Source organism: Cololabis saira, chromosome 19 (genome assembly GCF_033807715.1).
Source record: "Cololabis saira isolate AMF1-May2022 chromosome 19, fColSai1.1, whole genome shotgun sequence".
Taxonomy (NCBI): domain Eukaryota; kingdom Metazoa; phylum Chordata; class Actinopteri; order Beloniformes; family Belonidae; genus Cololabis; species Cololabis saira.
In genome coordinates this window covers 19,627,652-19,650,008 of record NC_084605.1, presented here as the reverse complement: position 1 = coordinate 19,650,008, position 22,357 = coordinate 19,627,652, and the positions used below count along the sequence as shown (strand labels likewise).

The 22,357-nt window shown below is 41.7% G+C and overlaps 1 protein-coding gene across 1 annotated transcript in view; it reads right to left on the bottom strand.

Annotated features, from left to right (window-relative positions):
* myocd (myocardin) overlaps window positions 1-20,577 on the bottom strand; it is a 210,439-nt gene extending 189,862 nt beyond the window's left edge. The window contains exon 1 of the mRNA XM_061707915.1: window positions 20,546-20,577. The gene's annotated coding sequence lies outside the window, so the exon portion shown is untranslated. The remainder of the gene's footprint in view (window positions 1-20,545) is intronic.
* Window positions 20,578-22,357: the final 1,780 nt, after the last annotated feature.

Sequence of the window (22,357 nt, the reverse complement as noted above, 5' to 3'; positions counted from 1 at the left end):
ATCAAAGTTTTTGTAAAGATACGCACATTTTCCCGTTAAGTTTTTTTTTTTTAAATCCCAACCTTTGCGTAGAAGGTGACGTGCACATCTTTCAAGCCCTGTTTTGTGCACACGCAAGCTTTATAAATGAGGCCCCAGGTCTTTATTCACAGCTCGGAGGTCAAGTTCACCGAAAGCAAACTTGAAAGGCAAGTGAAAGTAAGTAGTTGACAGGTTGAGTGATGACAGTTGGGCACAATACACTGTAAATCAGCTGCCACTAATAAAACCCCACCCCTAAATATGCAAACATGTATGGTTTGGACGTGAAATCTAGCTACTGAGACTAAAACATCATCTGCAGAAATACTTTACTAGATTACTCTGCAGTGGTGGGGTGTATCAGTGATGGACAAGAGACTGAGTTCAGAGAACTGGTGGACCGTTTTGGGGCTTGGTCTAGGAACAACCCTCTCATCTCGAATGTGAACAAGTCAAAGGAGATGGTTGTGGATTTAAGGAGAGCCAGGATTAAGTCAAATAGTTTTTTTCGTCATGGGAGAAGAGTTGGAGGTGGTGGAGGAGTGTAAATACCTTGGTGTTCACCTGGGGCCTGTACTACGAAGCGGGATTTGGGGTTAGCGAGGTAACTTCAGGTTTAACCCTGGGTTTTCAGGACTACGACGGTGGTTCACTTCTTATCGCCATGGTAACTTATGCTGAACAGCTAACCTGCTCCGGAGCAGGTTATGTTCGAGATACAGATCGCCGGGTATAAAAGCACCGCCCACTGACCAATCAGCTCTCTTGGAAAATGGCATGCCCTTTCGAAGAGAATCCAGTGGAGCTTGGTGCGCGGATCGTGAGAGGATCCCTCCGAAGAGAACGCGTATTCAGGGACCACCAAAACCCCTTTGCTTTCCCTGATGAGTACCTGTATGAACGATCCAAAAAAAAAGGAAAAAAAGAAAAAAAGAGGTGGAGGAGAAAATAAAAAATAAATCAATCAATGAATAAATAAAACAAATCATCACCCAAAATCCGATGTACAGTCAATCCAAAACGAATACCAATTAAATAAATAAATCAAGAAGAAATCAAAAAGAAGATGCATTTGTATGGGGATAGCAAAAAAGGGATTTTCAATTTCGTCCCTCGAACATTCTGAGAAGTCACTTTAAAATACTAAATACCCCCCTCCTAAAAAAATAAATAAAATAAATAAATAAACCCAATTCTTTGGTACAGCATCAGCACAAGTTATCGGTCAACAATAGTTATAGAACCAATATATACAGGACTGTCTCAGAAAATTAGAATATTGTGATTTTCTGTAATGCAAACACAAAAACAAAAAAATGTCATACATTCTGGATTCATTACAAATCAACTGAAATATTGCAAGCCTTTTATTATTTTAATATTGCTGATCATGGTTTACAGTTTAAGATTAAGATTCCCAGAATATTCAAATATATGTTTATATCCCTATGAATTTACGCATTTATACAGCAGCGATCTTTTGCCAGCTGTCTTTCCTGCATTTTGCAGCTGCAACTGTGTTGCTTTTTGCCTGTATTATATGCCTATACTCATCATATTTCCGTAAAATTATTGTTTGCTCTTCGCTACTGAAATAAGCGGCTCTGACAGCAGACTTCTCCATGCTTGCGATTGGTCATGCGCTGAAAACACCGCCCCTTTTATGTGCACGCGCTCATATCCAGATTGGAGAAACCTGGGTTGATATACCGAGTTGATAACCACCGTCGTGTGACCGCTTAGCGTGATTGCAATTGTCCGGTTTAGTCAATCTGGATAAGGAAAAGATATCCTGGGTATGTTGAACTTGCTTCGTAGTACAGGCCCCTGGACAGCAGACCAGGTGATACAACACTGATGCTGTTTATAAGAAAGGACAGAGAAGACGTTACTTCTTAAGGAAGCTTAGCTCATTCAGTGTTCGCAGCAAGATGTTAAAGGGGACCTATTATGAAAAACAAGTTTTCTCTTGCTTTAACATATATAAAGTGGTCTCCCCTCAGCCTGCCAACTCAGAGAAGGAGGAAAGAAACCAAATTCTGCAGTGTCTGTACAGCCGCCCGGAAGAGCCATCCAGTGTGATGTGGCTTCTATGAGCCGTTCAGATTCTGCTCCTGTCGTTACGTAACGACAGGCACGATTTACTTAGGTTGGCCTCCGATGCGTGAAACCACGCAACTAACTCCCCCGGCTGGAGCTACCGCCATTTTTTCGTAGCGGTGTATGGCGTCATTCAGATTTCAGCCAATCAGCACAGTGCCTCATTATCATAGCCTCCCCGCCCACTCAGAATCCTGCATAGATAATGAGGTTAGAGAATGGGATGATAAAGACATGGCTCAGAGGCTGAATTTCTAATTAATTTAGCAAAAACAATCAAAAGCTTGTTTTTAAGACATTCAAGGCCTGTTTAAAATAGGTATTAGATGCCATAATAGGTCCCCTTTAAATATCTTCTCTAAGTGTGTTGTGGAGACTGAAATAACATCTGCAGTCATCTGTTGGTGGAGCAGCATCAGAGCCAGTGGCTTGAAGAAACTCCACAACCTGATAAAAAAGGCTGGGTCCGTTCTGGGATGGTTCTGGAGCCTCTGGAGATGATTGTGCGAAGGATCATGGGGATCACGGACAACGCTCAGCGTCCTCTTCACAACTCCAGATCCACTGCGGCACAGTCCGAGACCCTTCCTGCCCACAGCAATAAACCTCTGCAATGAATCACTGAAGAGACTAATATTACTAACACAACAAATACTTCAAATTATGACAAAAAATGTAAGACCTTTAAACGGAGACAAGCGCTGCTTCACAGAAGTTAATATGATCAATTCATTGTTTATATTGGTTGGTGTGTGAAAGTATGAAGATGAATATTCTTTTAAGTAAAGTGCAGCATCTACTCGACATTGGAGAATCCCTTGACCTTAAAAGTTAACAAGCCCTGTTAACAAAGTAGGACTTATAATTCACATTATGTGGGTGGTTCGACTTTTGACTGTAAATAGTCATTTCTGCTGCTGTTGTTGACACAAGACACCCGTGGTTTCATTTGGAAAATGCATAATGCCACAGGAATGTCCATAATATGTCTTCAAATGGTCAATGTTAATATTCCGTGTTGTTTTAACCCTTGTACAGAGTTCATCTTTTTGTGTTTTAAAAAAAAAATTATTTATTCTCAGAGTATTATCTGAAATATATAAACAAGTCAAATCTGCCGACAATGACCATTGCGGGCAACAGAAACATAGTCTGGTTCCAAAGAAAAATGAAAAATAATAGAAATTTGAAAAAGGGTTTTTTCCAAATCAGGAAATAATAAAAATGTAATTTCATATTCCCCAGATCTCAAAATTAGATTAGCACAAGCTCAGGGGAACAGCAGCCCCGGATGAATTACACACCATCATTCTTCATTGAAAAATTTGTCATCAGCTAGCGGGAGCGCCTCTATAAGACCTGAAGCCTGGGCAGTTTGAGATCAGCGGTGTGTTAATGTGATGTAAAAGAGGAAAGACATCAGCACTTTACAAACAATTTATAGTGCATCATTCTTCTTCTTCTTTTCCTTTCTGCTGCTCCCTTCTGGGGTTGCCACAGCAAGTCATCCGTCTTGACTATCCTCTGTGTACTCGTCTCCCAAACCAACCAACCTCATGTCCTCCTTCACTACATCCATATATTTCCTCTTTGGTTCTCCTGTAGGCCTCCTGCTGGGTAGTTCCCACCTCAGCATCCTTTTCCCGATAAACTCACTATCTTTCCTCTGTACTGTACATGTCCAAACCATCTCAATCTGGCCTCTCTGACTTTATCTTTGAAACATCTAACATGTGCCGGCATTCTGTTCTTAATTCCTACTAATTCCTGATCCTATCCATCCGCGTCACTCCCAAAGAGGACCTCAACTCATTTCTGCTACCTCCAGCTCTGCCTCCTGTCCCTTGCTCAGTCCCACTGTCTCCAAAACCAAACATTGCTGGTCTCACCACTGTCTTGTTCACCTTTCCTTAAATTCTTGCTGATACTCTCTGAGTCCATCATTCTAAGAGGGTCAAATGCTCGTGGCGGTCCAGCTTGGGTGATACTTGGTCACCGAACAGGGAAATGATCCTGAATACACCAACAAATCTGGAACTGTTATAGCTACCAATAAGGCTTCATTATTTCAGTTTACCACTAGTGAGGGCTGGCCCAGAGACCAGTATTGCCATTTGAAGATCAATGCTGGCAGGGAGTGTTGAGTAAACTCAGTTTCCATTACCCTGGTGTAAATAAAAGGCATTATGTTCTGTCAAAAACAAGAGGTAACTGATACAGATTGGCCCATGACAGGAAAATATAAAGCACAGAACATGAGCAAAACCTTATCCGACCTGATCTGCTGGCCCAGTTTTCCCTGTTTGAAAGATACCGAACGACTTGTTTAAGTTGAAGCAGGTTATAGTTGAGGGAATGAGTTATCCCTTTTGATTACTTCAGGCCAATGAGCTAAATATGACATTTTTGGATCATAGAAGTAAATACTTCAGGGTAACGTCACCACATACTTTTCAGTGAGTCATAGTTTTGGAGTCTAGAGGTCTGAAAAAACATGGAGGTAACAGCAGTGACCTTATGATGTTGTAATTCAAGGTAGAGCATGTCACTTTTTCTAAAAATAACAGCTAGTTCAGACTGAAATAGCACCTCTATTTCTGTTTTGTGTTTCTGTTGGATGCCTGTGGTCCGCTGTCTCCAGGGGTGCTAGCATGCGAGGGGGAGAGGGAGGAAGGGAGGGAATGTGTTGTTTTGTTTTTCATTCTTTCCCCCTTGAAAGAAGAGGGGGAAAAGACGAGGGGAGCAGTTGGAACCTTTTTAATCATCCCTGCAAACTGCCCGCAGTTGTCTAAACCATTAGATTCCCGGTCCGCGGTACGTCCGCGGTACGTCCGCTCCGCCAGTCCCCACCACCGAGAGCATACATTTGTGGAAAAACTGGTCATTTGATTTAGGACTCGGGCTCCCAGCTCGCTTGACTTCCACAGTACGTCCTACCACTCAACAATGTGTTGTAATGACTGGAAGCAAATTAATACCATTTGTTTTGGAGTGCTCGCCGGCATGGAACACCAGGTTTAGACTTACAGTTAAGCCTTCGATTACAGTAAAGAATTACCATTTTTCACTGTGATTTATTTTGTGCTCTCCATTCGGAGACAGCGGGCTGTGAATCATCACAGTGTGAACATATTAGTCATTCTCCTTGAACTTCCCAGTATGCACCGCTGCCACATGGATACCCCCCCCGCCCGCCCTTCGCTGGGCCACATACAGCTGATGTGTCGCACTTAAAGGAAACTCTGTTTAGGTTGACTTGCCATTAAAAGCCCTACAGCTGTAACAACTTTCAAGAGCCTTATTCTGTCCCAAACACAGACGGAGGAATGTGTGTTTTACAGAAACCGGCCACGGAGGATATTAACCCACAACACAGGCTGACAGTTTTTGGGGAGTAACAACAACAGAGCTACTTGGACTGTGACAAACTAGAGTCGCTTTTTCTAGAAGTGGTTGGCCTACTGGAGCATACTTTTTTAACAGGACTTGTTTCATTTAAGTTAATGACTTTTACAGGTAACATAATATCAGCATTAGGGATGGGCGATATGGACTAAAAAATGTATCACGATAATTTCTGGCATTTATCTCGATAACGATAAAAATTACGATAAAAAAAATACCAATTCAACTCCACCTTTTTAACTTTCTTTCTTTCTTTCTTTCTTTCTTTCTTTCTTTCTTTCTTTCTTTCTTTCTTTCTTTCTTTCTTTCTTTCTTTCTTTCTTTCTTTCTTTCTTTCTTTCTTTCTTTCTTTCTTTCTTTCTTTCTTTCTTTCTTTCTTTCTTTCTTTCAGGCTCATTTCCTTCCTTCCTTCCTTCCTTCCTTCCTTCCTTCCTTGCTTAAATTATTATATTATATTATTATTTATCGCTTTTACCGTGAGATGACAAATTCTTACCGTGGGGAATTTTTTTGACGATATATCGTGAACGGTAAAATATCGCCCATTCCTAATCAGCATTAAGTATAAATATATTGTAGCCAATGTGAAATAATCATGGTCAACACAACTAAGGAATATAAAGACGAATTGATGTCTAAACGTTATATTTCTTAGTTCTCTGACTGATGGATTCAGTCAGTATGACTGTATGGTGACGTTGGTTAGCATCAAAGCTTAGAATGACCTAAACCAGGGGTCTCAAACTGCCGGCCCGCGGGCCGTTTGCGGCCCCCGGCCATGTCAAAAATGTAATGTAATCTGGCCCGTTAATTTTTTTTTTCCATTTACCTATTTTTTATAGTTGTTTCATACCAATTTAAATTACCCTCTTCGTATAAAATTGAAATAAAAACACGTTTTTAAAAAATGTAGGCCTACAGCATTTCCGTCGGGTCAAAGGTAATGTCAAAGGTCGAGCAGCATTTGTATCGAGCGGGATTTGGGTCTGCTAACTGCTGCTAACAACAAAGATGTCTCTTTCCAAAGCAAAAAGGAAAGTGGATGATGAACACAGTTTCAAGAAAGATGGACATTGCAGTATTATTTTGTGGAGTTCAGTGGAAATGCTACCTGTCTGATATGCAAAGAAAAAGTCGCTGTTTTAAAGGAATATAATCTCAAACGCCACTACTGGACTAGACACGGAGGACAGTATGAGAAGTACCAGGGAGATGAGAGGAAACAACGAGCTATGCAGCTACAGAGAGGGCTATCATCTCAGCAAAATCTTTTCCATAAAGCCAAGAAGGAAGCTAATGCTGCTGTTGAAGCCAGTTATGTGGTGAGTGAGTTAATTGCCAAATCAGGAAAGCCATTCACCGAAGGACAGTTTTTGAAGGACTCCATGTTGCAAGTTGCTAATGTCCTGTGTCCAGAAAAGACGAGCTTGTTTAACAATATTTCTCTGTCGGCAAACACCGTTGCAGAGCGGATTAGCAAGTTGTCAAGTGACATTTACGAGCAGTTACGTACCAAAGCTAGCGTTTTCACTGCATACTCCGTGGCACTTGATGAAAGCACAGATAAAACCGACACTGCTCAACTAGCCATTTTCATCAGGGGAATTAATGAACAATTTGAAGTGACAGAAGAGTTACTGAGTGTGTCTCCAATGCACGGACAGACTACAGCCAAAGACATCTTTCAGCATCTGTGTGACAACATTGAACGCGCTGGGTTGCCATGGACGCGACTGGTGGGCGTTACCACTGATGGGGCCCCTTCCATGACAGGTAAAAAAAACGGACTGGTAGCGCTGGTGCAGAGAAAGTTAGCGGAGGAAAATGCAGATCCAACAATTTTTTTGCACTTTTTTTTTTGCATCATTCACCAACAGACAACAGACATGTCATGTCCGTTGTCCTGAATATATATTAATTACATTAGGTCCAGGAGTTTACAGCACCGCCAGTTTCAGGCCTTTTTAGAGGAAATTGAGGCAGCATATGGTGATGTGCTTTATTTTACTGAGGTGCGCTGGCTTAGCAGAGGAAATGTCCTCAAGAGATTTTTTGAGTTCAGATCAGAGGTGAAGAGATTCCTGGATGATGGCAGAATGAATGTCCCTGAATTAGATGATCCAAAATGGGTCATGGACCTTGCATTCCTAGTGGACATCACACAGGAGCTGAACATCCTTAACCTGAAGCTGCAGGGTCCTGGTCAGCTCGTCACAGCAGCTTATGAAAGTGTAAAAGCACCACCAAAGCTGAAACTGTGGAAAAATCAGCTTCCTGCAAAAAACTTCAGTCATTTCAACATATGCAGATCTCTTGTGGAGGAGGGTGCAGCATTCAGTGGTGATGAATATGCTTCTGCTATTGAAAGCCTACTGCAGTAATTTGACCTGCGCTTTGCCGACTTTAAGGCACATCATGACACTTTCCAGCTGTTTGCAGACCCCTTCTCAGCTGATGTGGAGAGTGTCCCCAGTGTGTTGCAAATGGAACTTATTGACTTACAGTGCAACAGTGAACTGAAAAATAAATTCAGAGATGTACAGGGAGAAGGAGGCAAAACTGGGCAATTTCTGAGGGAATTAGGTCCATCAGTATTCAGTCGGGTATTATGTCTTTTTGGGAGCACATATGTGTGTGAGAAACTTTTCTCTACTATGAACTTTAATAAGTGCAAGTACAGGTCCAGGCTTAGTAATGCCCATCTTGAATCCCATCAGGGTTTCAACTGTGACCTCCATAAGGGCAAATATAGCTCATCTGTGTGAGCAGAAGCGCTGTGTAGTGTCTGGCAAGAAATAGAACAGAGTAGGGCTGGGCGATATATCGAGATTTTAATATATATATATCGATATATTTTCAAACACGATATGGTACGAGACAATATCGTTTATATCGATTTAAAAAAAAAAAAAAAAAAAAAAAAAAAAAAAATTAAATTTTTTTTTTATGATTTTGATATAGCTTATTTTGTGACAAATTGACTTGAATGTTTTATTTGAGATTTGCACAACTGTCAACCTCAGTGGAAAAGTCTGCCTGTTACTGTCTACATTGTATTAATTGCACAGTGTATTTTAATTTAATTGTTATGCAGGAAAGGGATATTTGTTTTATTTTATTCAAGAAGCATTTTTATTCTATATATGCAGGCAGTTTATTTTTATTTCATTTGTTTTATACATTTTGATATTGTGCAGACCTCTGTTAATAAAGGAACCTGTGTGACATTTGGCACGAGGCTTTGTATTAAAACTGACTGTTTTTTTAAGGGTTTGCCTCAGAAAAAAATGAAGCTAACAGAGATGCTATGCTATAATGCTTTGGGGGAAACCCCAATTAAGGCACAGAAAAAATATCGAGATATATATCGAGTATCGCCATTTAGCTAGAAAATATCGAGATATGACTTTTGGTCCATATCGCCCAGCCCTAGAACAGAGGTACAAATGTATTCAAGGACTGCATTTCTTAGTTGATTGTAAGGTTTCAGTAAGGTATGCAAGATAATTCAAAGTAAGAGAAAATTATTTTGTTGTGTTAAAAAACCTGTTAAAAAATGATATAATTGTATTTTGCAGTTCAGTATGTCATGTACGGATGAAAAAGAAGTAACATTTCAGACACATTGCACTTTCTTGTCGTACTTGAACGCTGAAGTGGCCCTCTTAAGCCGGGAATACACTGTGCGATATTTTGAATCGTATGAGACTGCCCCATCTCACACTGCACGACTAGATCGCGGAGTTCAAAAGTTCAGAACCCACGATTTATGTTCTCACACTGTACGAGCCGATGCTCGGATGCGACCCGTCTTCTCACACTATACGTTCATAATCCTCCCGTCGGACCTCTCTGTACTGGAACTCGAGGCTGGTTCTGGGGCAGGGGTGGGCTGTTCCCACCCAAACGTGCGTCCTGGCTGCCCACCTGATCAAAGGTTATGGGGATCCTTTAGTTTTTTATAATTTAAATTTTTTATATATATATTAAAACAATCCCAAAATATCTGTACCGTTTCTGATTGGGTGGGCACTGCGCATCATTTTTAGACACAACAAAGAACGCAAACCGCAAAAGTTGTGTCTCGGCGGAGGGACCGGCATCCCAGCAAAGTGAGAAGAGAAAAAAGAGGTTTTCCCAACAGCAGACAGCGCACACACTGAAGGCTGATTTATGGTTCCGCGTTACACCAACGCAGAGCCTACGGCGCAGGGTACGCGGCGACCCGCACCTTACGTGGAAATGCGGTATTTTTTTGCTATTAAAACATGATTTGTAAGGTGAATTTGCAACACTTAGGGGTAAATCCACAAAGAACAGATTGCGCCCGCAAATAGCGCTGTGAATTGCGCTGCATTAGCGCCCGCAATTTGCCCCGCTTTAAGGTCCTATTCACAAAAGATTTTGCTCTAATGATATACCGGAGCAAACACGCCCATAACGTTTTGCGGCTGAGTGCAATTTGCCCTTGTCTGTGAGCGGAGCTGTTTCAAGTGTTCTCCATATTTCTGCACACACATTGGTCCACAATGAAAACTGCAGAAATAAAAAATAAAGCGAGTGAAAATAAAACGCCGTGAGGCGCAAGGGCGCAATTTCCACTGGGAACAGGGGGGGCATGCCCCCCCACTTTTCAAACTCATGTTTTAGTCCCCCCCCCCAGCTTTTTTACAGTTTAAGAACTAACGGTAGGCTCAGCCTGTATTACAAATCATCAGGACACTGCGAAGAGCCCCGCTCCCCCTCCTCCCTCCTCCCTCCTCCCTCCGTGCTGCTCAAGGATGATTTATGGTTCCGCGTTAAATCGACGCAGAATACTGTACGGGCTGGCGCACCGTACAGTGCGCGTCGCCGCGTACCATACGGCGTAGTCTCTGCGTCGATTTAACGCGGACCATTATTTAAGCATAATTAGGCTTAACTAGTGTGTGCGTATGTGACAGACGCGCATGGGACGATTGTGAAATACGGAATAAACTGTTTTATATGAATTCTAATTCCCAATTACGTAACAATTCCGTATTTCAAGGGACGGGTGGCAGCCCACCCGTCCAGCTGCTGCATCTCCAGCAGCAGCTGAGAGTCCTGACTGACGCTGAGCTTCACAGGGACACGATCAGCGCTATTTTATTATAAGTCCGATATATGTTGTGATATGTGATGACATTATTAAGCTGTTAAACACACACATTCTAGATTTATATGTTTATATGGTGGAATTGTTTGTAATAAAGCAGCCCCTTACTGTACATGGATGAATCCTGAGCTCCTGTTATTTTTATTTTTAAATCCGAGATAAGTCCACAACCCCACTTGATCTGACTGTGTACAGTCATGTCTGACTATAGATTTCACCCTTAATATCATTCAGTATCACACAGGCTTGAATGACATTGAGAGAGAGAGAAACAGAGAGACGGGGAATGAGGAGTTTGCGCGCAGTTTAATACACGCTTCTGAAAAACGGTATTTGCTCCACTATTTTTGCGTGTGGCAAATAGCCCTGGCCTTTATGAATTAGGCGCTTTTTGCAATGAGGCTTATTTGCATAGAAAGGGGGCAATTTTGCGCCGAATGTATGAATATTACCTAATTTGCATGCATGCAAATGGCACCGGCGCAGACTGCCACTATTTGCTTGGCAGCGCAGTTTGTGGAGCAATTCCCCCTTTGCGGGTGCTTTGTGAATTAGACGCTCTCTTTTTGTCTCATTTGCACCGGTTTAGCGGCCGCAAAAGCCGCGCAATCCTTTTGTGGATTTGGCCCTTAAACTACAAATAATAGTTTTTGACGTGACATCAGAGATTGTGCATGCTCTCTGCAAAAGGATGAGCAATCGGGTCGCAGCACTGCTTCAACTGTGCGGTACCTCACGAGAATTTCAAACATGCTGGATTTTCTTGCGACCTCACGATTTGTGATCGGGAGCTCGTCGTGAGGTGTTAATCTCTCGTCGTTACCCCACGTACACTGCACGAGGCACGAGCAACGATTGGGTAGAAATCGGGCCCGATCAAAAAAAAGTCGCACGACTGGAAAATCGGCTCAAAACGAGCCGATAATCGCACAGTGTATGCCCGGCTTTATGAGATGACAATACTTGCAGAGGCCCCAAGGCAAATTGAGTTTGAGACCCCTGACCTAAGCTAAGTAAAATGCTAATATCCAGTAACCAACTGGTGTGTGTTTTCCCAATACAGCTGCCAGGCTGTATTGGGAATATTGCATATTTCTGCATATTTCTGGATTAATCCGTGGTTGTGCAGAGACAGCTCCAACCAAGATGCCGACCACCAGAGCTTGGACACTCTCTGGAACCTCCAGATGACATCACAGAAGGTTTGTCCAGTTTTCTTCATACATTCCATAGTGACCACCATCCTTTTGGCAGTATCTTATTGTTCTGGTCCTGACTGAGACCAACTCTTTTTATCTGTAAACACAAACAACGGGCCCTTACACCAAAAAACAGAACAGGTCTAAGCCTCGAGAAGGACATCTGACAATCTAACATGGCATAGAATCTCCGACTGATGTCTATCGTCTTTCTCTGTACAAAATGTCTCAACTAAAGCTAGTCCATTTCATTCGCTGCCTGTAATGTGTTTGTAATATGTTGAAAATTCCTGGGATTATAGTTACAACAAAATCAGACTAGTTCAGTAGTCACCAGCGAGGAATTTGTTTTTGGATGATACTTGGTTTGTTGTCTTTCATGAATCAAATAACCAGCTAGTGTAAGGAACGATGATCCGCACAGGCCCTCAATGTCATATGCTGTTTATGTATCCTATGCAATCTCATCCTTCACGCTCTCCGTACATCTACATCACACCACTGGCCTTCCTAACCTCAAATTCTTGAACAACATATTTCTATACAGATATAACCCCATTATTAAAACTTTCCAGTGATAAAATAAAGCTCATTTTATAGCAGTAACACCATCTGCAGTGTCAAATTTGTTGCAAGTAAGATGTGTGATTATTTAGTCTATATTGTGAGAAATATTAACGTGAAACTCCATCACCTGGTTCAAATATGAGTGCCTGTGTTTGCCAGTGCTCATTCAAATGCCAATTGAATGAAGAGCTCTGTGTTTAGATGGTGTGATGACAGGATAAGATTGACTCGAACGCTCGAACGGGTTCACGTCCAGGTTGGTGTGGGCCAAGATATGATATCCCCAGAAGTATAATCGCTGCATTCATGTTGTATCGGGACCCAAGTTTACAGTGGAGCAGGTCAATGCTGCAAACTTGGATTTAATCAAGTCGTCAGTGGCACTTCTTGCTCTTTATCGTGGTCCTGCAGTGATCTCATTGCTAGATGTTAACTGACTCAATTCAAAACACAAGTGGGCAAGGCAAGTTTATCTGTATAGCACAATTCACCACAAGGCAATTCAAAGTGCTTTACATCAACATTAAAAGCGGCAAGACATAATTAGACAGTAAATAACAAATAAAATGAAATAAAATTATGAGAAAAGAAGTTGCTGAAAACTAAGGGCAGTAGAGTACCACATGTACACATCTCATTAGCGGTTTTCAAAAAGTATTTAATTTAAGAGTACGCTTAAATAACACATAAAATGAAATAAAATGATAAGAAAAGAGGTAAAATAATAAAAAGCACAAGTTGTTAAAAAGTAAGGCCAGTAGAGTACAGCAGGTAAGTATTTAATTTAGGAGTACGCTTCAGTAAACAGTAATGTTTTTAGGGCTGATTTGAAGGAGCTGACAGTTGGAGAAGACCTCAGGTCTACAGGAAGTTTGTTCCACCGGTGAGGAGCAGAATAACTGAACGCTGCCTCACCTTGCTTGGTTCTGGTTCTTGGGAACCACAACAAACCAGATCCAGATGAACCTCAGGGGTCTGGGAGCTTCATAGGAAACTAACAGATCCAGTATGTATTTTGGTCCAAGACCATTCAGTGCTTTGTAGACCAGCAGTAAGATTTTAAACTCTATCCTTTGACTCACTGGTCAAGTGGGGTGAGGGATTAAAATGGTACGGGGCACCGACGCTGCAGCTACAGTAAAACAAAGGTCCATGATGTAATGTTTCTCAAAAGCAAAAGGTTGATGTCTAAACACATGAAAAGTCCAGGGCCAATTGAAAACAGATTGGATGTGACGTGTGTGATTGCAGTCTTTTGTTTCAAGACAAGACCTGTGTCTGTCCACCTATGTGTATGTGTGTGTGTACGTGTGTGCGTGTCAGAGTGCGAGGAAGGCTAAAGCTGGGGAGTTGGGTGGCTGGCCTCAAGTTTCTTTTTACCATCCATGAAATCCACAAACACCATGCAGCCAGGGGAGTCTTATGAGATGGAGATGAGCCTCGAGGTGCAGCTGATGAACGCACAGAACCAGCCAAGCAACATAAAAAGAGAGATCTGTGTAGCCATTGAAGTGAATTTCGAGCAGTTGTTTCTAATTAGGTCCGGCTCCTGGGATCAGCCCAGCAGATACGTTCCTCCTGACTGTCTATGCTTCTATAAACAACCCTCTTCTGGTTTTTGAGCTGACTGGGGCCCACGACCCGGGCCCCAAGGTACCCGTGTGCCTAGATGTCTACACAGGCCTGCTCCATTTAAAACAAAACCAAAAAAAAAAAAACTCTTTTGGAAAATTTGTTCAAAACAATCAAAATCCTCCAGGTTTGAACTATTTTTTCCATTTCTTCCTAAGACCCGTTCAGATAGTATTCATTTATGGGAGAAGGCTGCATTATCCACCCTAGCCAGTGATTTTAATCCAATCTGGAGAGTATATGAACACATTTATACCCACTTGAGTGACTTGCTGCAAAGCAAACGCTCTTATGCACTTGCAAAGTTCTTTCCTTATAGTTCAAAGTGAATCTGAGTTTTTTTCTGCAGGAACATTTTTATTTCTCCTGTGTTTTTTAACGTCATATGAAAGTTGTCATTTGGGTGAAACTAAAGGAAGCATCAGGAGGGCCCCAATTTGACACCGTGTGTCCTGGGAGTCCTGATCGCAGGAGGCCAACGCCAATGTTTTCTTTTCAGGATGGATTCGGATCCCATCCCTCAGGACACGTTTGAAGGTGGCTGGAGTCTCCAGTTTCCTTGTAGTCTGAACATGACACATCCTGCGGTGGATTCCGCCAAAACCAACGTCCTCAGTTTAAAGGGGACCTATTATGAAAAACAGGTTTTTTCTTGATTTAACATATATAAAGTGGTCTCCCCTCAGCCTGCCAACTCAGAGAAGGAGGAAAGCAACCAAATTCTGCAGTGTCTGTACAGCCGCCCGGATGAGCCATCCAGTCTGATGTGGCATACGAGCCGTTCAGATTCTGCTGACTTTCGTTACGTAACCAAAATGCAAACCACGCACACTGCATGCGAGTGTCCGACTATCGCTTCGCACTGCGTGACATCGGGCGCTCTCTGTCCATCTCCCTCCAGCAGCTGCCACTTTATTGAGGTTTTTATAGTGAAATGAGGAGGTATCATAGAGATAACTTCTCATTTCAACTAACTGGATCAGCTGTTCCTCATCCATGACTGTTTCCTAAAGCGCTTTCAACCGGCTTTCAACGCGAGCGACAGGAAGAAAGAAGCAGCGTGTCCGACAAATGTGTAGAAAATAAAGCAATGGAATTGATTTTGTCGCTGACGCTCGCTCGCATCGCATGCAGTTAGGCCACGGTTTAATAGTGTACGCAGCTGGCTGCTCTTCTGCCCAGAGCGACGCTTTGTGCCCTCCCCTGCTACACGTCATTCAGGCAGCCAATCAACACAGAGCCTCATTATCATAGCCTCCCTGCCCACTCATAATCCCGCATAGAGAAGGAGGTTAGATAATGGGAAGATAAAGACATTCCTCAAAGGCTGAATTTCTAATTTATTTAGAAAAAACAATCAAAAGCTTGTTTTTAAAGACATTCAAGGCCTGTTTAAAATAGATATTACATGCCATAATAGGTCCCCTTTAAGCAGTGACTCTTTTGACTTTGCACATGAACGACTGCAATGAAGTTTATTTGATTTCTTGTTCATGATTCTAGCTTATGTTTCCTTGTCTTGTGGGCTATTCACCTTGTTTTTTTATACGCATGCCCTTTTTTAAATACAGTTGGAAAGTAAACAGAGTAACCATGTTATTGCTGGCTTCTTCTTTGTTTTATTTTTGATTTCTTGTGCATTATGCCTGGTTAGTCCAGTTGCTGCCATGTCCATTTAAAGCATAAAAATGACGTTTGTGCTCATTTGCATGTAGAGCAGGATGGTTAGATCCAGTCACTCAAGTCAAGTACACATTTTCATGCCAGGTGTGGACACACCTGCTAACTGCTGGCCAGTAGTGATCAGACGACTGCTCAGGCTAGATCGAGGACTTTGTTGCACTTATTTTGGTTTTCCACATTGTCTTTTGCAAACTTATACAACTGCTTTAGTTTATTCTCAGTTCTACACAACTTTAAAAAAGGAAAAAAATTCTTAATCGAGAAATAAAAAGACTGGTAAGTCTAACATTCTGTATTTTTTATTTACATATTTACACAGCGTTGGATTTTACAAGGAGATTTAAACTCCTTGTAAGGAGATTCAAACTGATAAATCCATCTTTTTTTTTCAAACGCCAGAATGGAAGGTTGGAAATGGAAAGCACAAATCTTGATGATAAACATTAGCCTACCTTTCCAAATGTTGAAATGCTGATCTACTTTTCTTAAAAGAAACATATTACACCCCTTTTTTCCCTAATGTGTCAATAATGTGCTTGTGACATGTTTCAGTTGAGTCTTAATACGCCAACTCCAAAACCCACAACATGTGTTCAATGAATAAATCATCATTCAAACATGGAAACATTTTCGTAAATAGTTTACAGTTGCACATTTTATTTCTAATGCTAGCGACCTGCCTGCACGTATACAGATGATCAAAAACAGAGTTACCGGTAACTGGGGAATTACTGCTACCCTATACTGTTACAAATATAAATGAACAATTTCACAGCGGCACAGCTGTCGTCATTAGGCTGCTTTACAGTTTCATTTTCAATCAGTGAGTGAGGAAAACAGGGGAAATCATCAGGATTTTTACCCAGAACAGGCAGCTGCAGAATCTGGGAAATGTCCTTGTTTGAACCATAAACTGTAAAATTACTGGACAAACCCTCGGTGATGTCATCCATAGTTTTCTGAAGGGTGATTTTGAAGCCTCTCCCCCCTCATACTGCAGGGTGCCATGTTGCTAATGGGAGGAACAAACAGGCCCAGGAATCTGATGTCAATCAAAGTTAGCCATGGCTTCCAGCTTCTTCAGGTGATCCATGCTGGAGGAGATGCAGAGTTGCTAGCGAACTTCTGCCACAGAATATCTTCATTCAAATGTGGCAAATTCAGAAATGACAGCTGCATTTAGCGGACACTCGGTCAAGACAAGCTGCCGACTGCTTCGCTAAGCTTCATCGCATGATGAGGACATTTTCAAGCCAGCTGCCAATTGAATTAATGCATGCCTTTTATGTTATTTCAACTGATGCAGTGTAAAAAAATAAAGTCATGCCCGGTAGAGTTGTTACGGATATGAAATATATCCGTGGAGACCAAACCATTGTTTGAACCAGGCTGTAAATGTTTATTTCTGCTGTTAAGTTGGACATTTTAACATGGATGTTGAAGGAGATTTGGGCTTTGTTTTGGGATCAAGTCCCCTATTGATCAGTGGAGGAACTGAAATATTTCTTAGTTCCACATTCAAAACAGAAGTTAGATTGGTGGTCAGGACGCCAGCCAGTTCTAGTCTGAACTATGTAAACAATAGAAAACATGATTTTTCTTGGCAAGTCGAATTCTAGTAAGCCTAAACGACCACTAAAAGAGGAGACAGCTCGCACAAAAATATGCTCTTCACTGGGAGATAATTTGAACAAGCTTGCTTAAACAATGGTGGGACCAATCCAGACAATCCCCATTATTAGCAGCGACATGTCCCAAATGTCCATGACGCTGATACTCTATTCCCTTCCTTTTCTTTTTAACGTTTAGAACTGTTGCTTATCTGGGTGAAGTTTTACAGATGTTTCTTTTTGTAATGTGAAACTGATGTTGTTACACTCACTAAAATGTCCAACTTCTGATAAATTAAAAAGAAAAAAAAACACCCACACACGCAAAAGCCAGCGGGGAATCACATTTCCAAGTAAGGATATAAAACATTAGACAAAATACTGGTGGAGGACCATTTCTTTCTTAAGTTGGTGAATAGATCAGCCTGATAGATGATAGTTGCCTGATAGATCAGACCCCATCTAGAGAGGTATAGGGTCAGAAAATGACCCATAGGGCCCCCCGATCCAAGCGGCAGCACCAATGGATTTGTGTGCCGTTTTCTGTTTAATTTTTGAATAAAAAGCTTTCAACTCCCCATGACTTTTGGGCATGAGCTCCAACGGATGATAGCTAGACGTACCTGCAAAGTAAAGTTATATTTGCTAGCGGCACAGCTGGACTTCTAGGCTAGGACACTTCACACCCTGGACACTCACTGTTTGAACTGCTGCCATCTGGGAAACAATACAGACTCATGAAAACAAGGACAAACAGACTCAAACACAGCTTTTACCCAACAACAATAACCACTCTCAACAAAAACAGGAGCTAATGTGCAATAACAAAAATGATTGTATGTTGATGAAAGTTTTTTTGTTTTTCTCGTTATTTTTATTTTTCTGACGAAATGAGGGCCTTTTTGCCCCCCTAAACGTGCCCCAAAAGTAAAAAAGTTTGCATTCATGGGCGTGGCCTAATGGCTCAACAGCGCCCCCTAGAAAACTTTGTGCCTCAAGCCCCACAATACGGTTTGACGTACATGCCTGAAAATCGGTACACACCTGTATCATGTCGCAACTTAAAGAAAAGTCTCTTGGCGTCATGGCCGAAACCGAACAGGAAGTCGGCCATTTTGAATAAATCGTGTCATTTTGGCGCAATTTATGCCATTTCTTCGGCCGCTTCTTCGCCCGAACCGTAAAGTGCACCCAGGTGTGTTAAACATCAAAATGTGCGTCTCGATCCTGCGACGATGCGCGTTACTTTTCTCAGTCAAAAGCATTACCGCGGCGACGATAGACACCAAAAAGCGCGCCCCACCATCATCTGATTGGTCCATATTTGATAGTCCCTATTTTCTGCTATAACTTTTCAATGGTTTGACATAGAGAGTCCTGGGTGGTGTCATCTGACTCGGTTTTGAGTACTTGACCTTCATTGGCATGAATTAGCCCCGCCCCTTCTTCTGATTGGTTGATATTTGATAGATCTTGTTTTCTGCCATAACTTTTGAATGGTTTGACATAGAGAGTCGTGGGTGGTGTCATCCGCTAAATGTCCAGGCCTGAAGAATCTACATGCAAGTCACACAAGCGCTTCCACTGCAGCACGCCTGAACGTGCACAAGGGTGCGAGGGCCCATTCATCGCTGCTTGCAGCTTTAATTTTATTTGTTTTTATTTCATTTTATTTATTTTTTATTTATTTTATTTTATATATGATGCACTGACTGGAGAGCACTTTTAATTTTGTTGTACCTGGTGACAATGACAATGGACAAAGGATCTATTCTATTCTATTCTATTCTATTTTATTCTAGGTGAACTGTACGTCTCTTGATAAGAACATGCTGTTAATAACGCAGCATAAACTGAAGTGCAGTGAACGCAGCATGATCTGAAGTTGAAGGTGAAGATAAAGATGAGGATGCTGGGTAATTTTACTCTGATCTGGATCCGTGACATCACAGAATGCCGCAAATATCTAACTAGGTCACTGAATGTCACATTCTCAGAAACATGTACCCCCACAAAAAGCACAAAGGTGTGTGTTGTTTTGAGCTGGTATTTATTTCACAGCCAGCATTTATACATGAGCCCCAAATGTGTTAACCAGCTGCAGATTTCGGTCTGAAAAGTTAGACGGATTACCAGGTTTTTAGATGGTGCAGAAGTGGTTAATTTTCCAACGTGAGGTCGAACACAATCAAACTGTACGATTCCTTTCCTTTTTCGTCCACTTGTTTCCCTCATGGGCCCCATTCATCTGGCGACATAAGCGTCCCATTTGGCTCCTAAAATACTGAAACATTATGAGACTCGTGACATTTGCCCAATTCAAGCCCAAGCCAGTCTGTACCCAAGTAACCCACTTTTAACCCAGATGGGACCCGTGCAGGCATTCTCCTGGATTTAGAAACCCAAATAAATATATTCTGTTAAGAAGAGGTGTGTAATTTTTTTCTCAATATTTTGCCTAATTTTAACTATGTCAGCAACCACTGTTTATCAGTATAGGAATATTAACACTTGAAAGGATTTGATGTTCAAGCCGGGACGGAGAAATGCTTCATCATAGCCAAGTCATATAACACTTTATACACTGTGTGCTCCAGATGTTCCCAATATACAACATATCCCTCCTTAATATTTTCTCAGCCACCATTCTTTTCTTTTAAACCCAATATTTTATTCTCTTCCACCTTTAACTTCTTTTCAACACCAAGACAAAACATCACCTCGCCTCAGAAGTAGGAAGAAACATGTTCACCTTTGCATTATCACCTCGAACGTCTGCTTAGGCCATTATGATCTTCTTTAGTTACCTATCCAAAGCCTGTAGTTATGAATCTTAATACTGCATGCCTTTGAAGCCCGTCTCAAAATGCATACTTTAGTGAAATATCTTTAGCCTTTTCTAGCACACTTTGATCACTGAGTAGGAGTAAAACAGAAAAACTGTTACAAGAATTCAAAATTGAACAAGTCAAGCAGAGGACAGGAGAGGTTTGCAATCAGTTATGAGTGACAAAGCACAATATTATTTCAGTGTTATTTATGCTTTAGCTTTGTTATTCCAGATTGCTTCACTTTATAAAAGTTCTGAATAAGAAGAAGCCAAATACGCTCAGCACTTAAATCCCATTATAAATTAGCTTTGGTCTGCACCTGACGAGGAAGATCAGAAAAAAACAAACGGTATAACTCACAATGACTAGAAGCTTGATACAGAAGCGGGTTATCCGGATCCAGCGAGGGGATGTCCTTACCCCGCCCTGCTGCTGCTCCACATGTGCTTCAAGCGAGTGTTTGTGTGTGTAGCGCAACACGTTCTCTCCTCCCAGAAGTCTGAAGCTCTCTTTACGGCAGTTTGTAATCAGCGTCGCTGTTTGCAGACTGGGCTGTTACCTCCACTTGCTTATCTCTGACTTATATTATAATGGAGTTGTGAGGTCATTGGATAAGAGTCATTTCTACAAAAAGAAAATTCCACCACTGGGAATTGATGTGTTCCAGTGGCCCAATAGCTCAGTCATTCAGACAGATTTAACCACTCCTTCTTCTTATCTGGCTCGATCTTAGACTGCTCATGCTTTAACTGGAGTTCAACTTTGGGGAGACAGTACAAACCAAACTGTTATACTTTCTATTGTATTTTACTGTGACTTACTGGCAGGACTGCTTCCACGAAGCTACTGTGAGTTGCTAACTATGTCAGCTCACTGGCCTAAATTTGGGAGGCTCATGTCAAGAAAAACTGTTATGAGTTAATTACCGTACACAGCAAACTACTTTAACTTACTGGAAAGGATGCTGTGAGTTGTTATTGTGGTCACCCATTTTTACTGGCAGCAATGTTGACAATAAGCCATCATAAATGGATTTATTGCTGCTGCCACCACCACAGCCCTTCCAGCAGGTCCATGTGAGCCTTCACCCATCCCCAAAACAGTCACAAAAATAGCAAAGTATCTTATCTATTTAGCTATGTTAGCTTATAGGAAACAGTGCAGTGGGTTACTTAGTTAGTTACCCAAGTGGGACCTCCCACTTCAAAATGCCATTTTGGTGGTGACATCTTGAAAACTGGGTCTTAGCAGTGAAGTAAGTCAGTGTGAAAGCATAGCCTACTAGGTATGGCTGGAGGAGCCAGGACCAAGTTGTGATGAAGCCAAAGACTGTAAATCCAATGGATGAGGCATCAGTCACCACTGGTTTCTGAGGCATCTTTTCCTCGTACTGCCGGTGTCGGTGCTTTTTTTTCCCACCTGCTTTTTTTTATCGGAGGTCTCTCGTACGTGATGACGTTCCGTCTTGTGATTGGCTTTTGACCGTTTGCGTGAAAAGACCAGGAACAGAGTGATTACAGCAGCCGAGAGAGAGAGAGAAGTCATTGAAAGAAGGTTGTGTCGTGAACAGCAGTTATGTTTCTTCTCCCTTTTACCTCCACTATGATCTGCTGCTTCTGACTTTACAGAAGTGTATGTCTCTATATGTTCTCATTGTTGAATCTGTAAATGTCTAAGCAAAATAGTCATAATACATTATATAAATATAATTAAAAAAATGTAACGTCAACTAAGCGCTCACTGATTAATCCGCAATTGCCAAAAAAGACGTTTTGAATGTGAAGACATGGTGAAAAACTACCTTCCTAGCTTAACATGGCAAAAAAATACCATCGCGGGGAAAAAATGCACACTTCCGGGGAAAATATTTCAGCCCGATACAATCTGGTACTCACACCGGCACCATGTTGACTGGGAAGCTGACAGAAACATGCCAAACGTACGTCAATCAAAGTTAGTTGTAGCTACTGTACCAGCTCTTTGAGTGCCCGCTGCCGAAACAAGCGCAGAGCTGCCGGTAAATGTATACAACAGGATATCCCATTTCAGATGTTGTTTCTGTGCCAAAATCAAAAATCACAGCTGCATTTAGCTGAAGCTGGGTTAGTATAAAATGCAGATTGCTGCATATCACAGGGTGATGATGACTGATAATTAATACAATTTACTTAC